Source organism: Pinus tabuliformis, chromosome 6 (genome assembly GCF_031772625.1).
Source record: "Pinus tabuliformis cultivar Carrire ecotype Pingquan chromosome 6, CPIR1, whole genome shotgun sequence".
Taxonomy (NCBI): Eukaryota; Viridiplantae; Streptophyta; class Pinopsida; order Pinales; family Pinaceae; genus Pinus; species Pinus tabuliformis.
This window is the reverse complement of record NC_142292.1, coordinates 1,135,788,512-1,135,792,138: the sequence shown is the minus strand read 5'-3', so window position 1 is coordinate 1,135,792,138 and position 3,627 is coordinate 1,135,788,512.

Below are 3,627 nucleotides of genomic sequence, written 5' to 3'. Positions count from 1 at the left end.
AAAACATTTATAGAATCTCTTAGAGTCATAAAAGAGGATATTTTTATCAGATTGTTCTATGATTCGTTTCAAGGGAAACGTAGACAATGGATCAAAAGTTTTCCTATCAGGTCTATTAAGTCATTTGCAGAATTTTGGCATATCTTTCTTGAAACATGGATGGATAAAGAGGAAGAATTCGAAATAGAGGCGGCCTTTGTTCAAGGCTTTAGAGAATGGGAAGATATGTGCATAGATGATGAGGTAGATGAGAACTTTACTTCGTCTCTTTCTTCTTATTTGAAGTCTTGTCGATGTAGCCATGAAGTTAAGCTCAATTTTTTGCGAGAGTTTGCCATCAAAATTGAAGAAGATCTAATTGAATTGGAGACCCAAACACAGTCCCAGGATCTGGACTGTCAAGTCCCATTCTTTGGGGACCCTTTCCAGCAGAAGGAAGGAAATGTAAGGCTGCCCTTGGATGTTTGCATTAATAATTTGTAGCTCGAAGCATGTATTGAGGAGTTGGGGCAGCAAACAGAGTCTGGTTTCTTTGATCATGTTGTGGCATATATGGAAAAAAAAATCAGTTTGAATAACAAGCCAAATTTCCTTTTACACAACCACACTCATTTTGTGCATGTATGGTTGTCAACATTTACATTTATATTCTGTTTCAAGCACTGCCAAGCATCATCATTGCTATGGTTGCTTGATTGGTTAATTTGGCATTATAGCATCACTTGATCTAGTGACTTGCAGCAAAGTAGGGTAGGGTTGTACATAAATAAGCTGCCCAACGCAACATTTTAGTTTTCGGTATTTGTTTTAGTTTCCTAATGTACAAGTTGCAGTATGTGTGTTTTTTTGGTTGGTATAAGTTGTTCAGGTTTGAAGCTGTTTGTGACCGTATTGCCCAATGGATGAGGAACTTGGTCTACGGTGTTCTTGACACCTCCAAGGAGCTATCATCCCCAATAAGGCCAATGTTAGTTCAAGTCTTCACAGCATGTCACCTGGGATCAAAATGGGCTCTTACTATGTCTTGTTTTCAGAGATGTTTTGCACATGAGTTTCAATGCACATCATATCCTAAGTATGTTCATTAGAAGCAGCTCGGAAAGAGCTTTCCAACGGTATATTTCACGTCCGAAATCGGTTCCTGGATCAAAAGACATGATTGAAATGAATGATTGATTCTTGGTTATGTATGATGCATGTTTTCTTATAATTTTAAATTGTGAAAACTTCCTTCACCTTTTTCATGGTTTATAGCTGCAAATCCAGTGAACTATGGTCGATTATGTAAGTTATAAAGTGTGGAATCATTAGTTTCATTATTATTGACTTATGAAGTGATGCAGGAGCATCTAGGCCTAGCCAGCAATGTGATGGAGTGGTCACATGTTGTGGCTAATGAAAGTTTCGAGGAAGACTTGGTTGTTAATTTTATTAATTGCAAAGTATGTAAGTATTTAATTATTGTCTCATTCTGAACTAAATTGGGAAATAAGTGGCAAGCGATCCTCCCTGCGTGGAGATCAAGCCAAGTAGTTAGAATTGTTTATATTAGGATAGGATTTGATTACTAATTAATATATAGTGAATTCCTTCATTTGTGGAAGGAAACTGTAGATATGACATATATGTAATTTCCTTTGTTTTCTAAAAGGAGGAGAAAGAGGATTCACAGGGGAATGGTAAGCCTACAAGCAGATTAGGAACAGAGGCCACTAATTTGTAGAATCAGGCCAGAGAGGATTGAGGGAGGACTAAGCAAAGCGAGAGTAGATTGCATGTGGATAGCATATGAAACAAAGCTCTTTCTTTGTTATAATCAGGCCAAGGCCGAGACTTTGTAATCCTATTAAATCGTGAATAAATAATTTTGTCTGTGTAATTTCCTTATCAAATCTGTGGAAATCGAATTATGCATGCATGTGTTTTATGTGTATATGGAGTTGAATCATATTAATTTTTGTTCCCATACTTTGAAATAGAAAACCCTATGTTTAAGACGAATTTGGTATAGTTTGAGTCTGCAAGTGGAATCCCATTTACACAGAGAAATCGCACAAAACACTTAGCGGATCCGGAAAGCCGAACTTGAAATATTACAAATGGGAATTTTGGGACTATCGGGTCCACACTTATTATCACATCGCAAAACCGGATCGGCATATGTCAAAGGCCTATCCCCAAACCTTTGCGAATTGCGATTGATGACATATCGCATCGGCGTTCAGGAGCGGAAGCGGTGAAGTGTTAAGTAGTGTCGATCGCCAATAGCGATTAGCGATAATCGCATCGAACCTCTACCAAAGGGAAGCACCGATAGTGCAGATCTTGCAACTGTCGATGGCTGATAAGGTGAGTTGATCTGGACCATCAGATCTCATAGCTCCAGATCAACGGTTGCCAAAGCTTGGTGCGATGAATTTCACATACGATACGCACGCCAATGTAAAAGTGGTAAATATCAATGTTTTGTGTAGTTTTCAATGTATCTGTTGATAAAAGGGAAAACAATCGGATATAGTAAAAAGGGTGATCTGCAAGGTGATTTGGGGTTTTTTGGCATTTTCAAAGGCATTCTGATGCCGAAAGGAAAAGGCATAATATCGAGGTAAAGGATGGTAAAAGCGGGGGTTTTAAGGTTAAATGCATATTGAAATGCTCCTGATAGTGTAAAGGGCCTGATAGCTTAAGTGGTCCTGTTGTTAAAAGAAAAATGCCAAATTAACGCTTCTGATATATATATATATATATATATATATATATATATATATATATATATATATATATATATGGGCATGAAATTTAAGGGTTTATAAGGGTGAAATACCCTCGATAAAGTGTGAAGGTGTAGCAGCCTTAGGGTTGCATCATTTTGTGTAGTAGCCTTTGGGTTGCATCATTTTTGGTATCAGAGCAAGGAAAAGGAAGAAAATTTCGTGTGAGAAGGATGATTTATGATACAGAAGGTATGAAAGTAGCAGCAGTTGAATGAATGCAATTTTGGCACCAGATTACAGCAGTGAGACTATAGAAGAAATTTTTGGAAGTTCTTAGAGATTGTAGCAGAACCTTATTCCAACTGAGGCTTGGAATAGATGGGGACAGAGGAGTCCTTAAGAGTAGTGAGTGTAGCAACCAGAGAGAGAGCAAGATTGCTCAGTGCAAGTTCAAAGGAAAGAGGACTTGGAGACCAGGCAGAGGAGAAGCTTGGTGAGAAGATCAACTTAGAAGGAAGTAGATTGGTTGCAGGTGTAGAGCTCACATAGAAGAGAAGATGGCTATGGAAAGTCATATGGAAGGTTCAGAAGAAGGGTGCTCAAACAATCCATAGGGAATGGATGAGTCAAACAAAGATTGACAAGGAAATAGCTGAGGTAAAAGAAGAATTCGATGTGTTGGTAATGCTGCTAGAGGAGAACCAAAGACAAGGTTGGGTATTGAAGAGGAAGCCAGTGAAGTGGCCTAAGTTGCAGAGAAGACTGCAACAAGAACAGGTAAAGTGGTTGATAGTAAAGCTCAGAGAAGCAGAAGCAGAAATACAAGTTTCCATTTGTAGACCAAAACAGGGTGAAATTTTGGGTGAAGAGGATAATGGGAGATCAGCTGAAGATCTCATGGACTATTGGCATA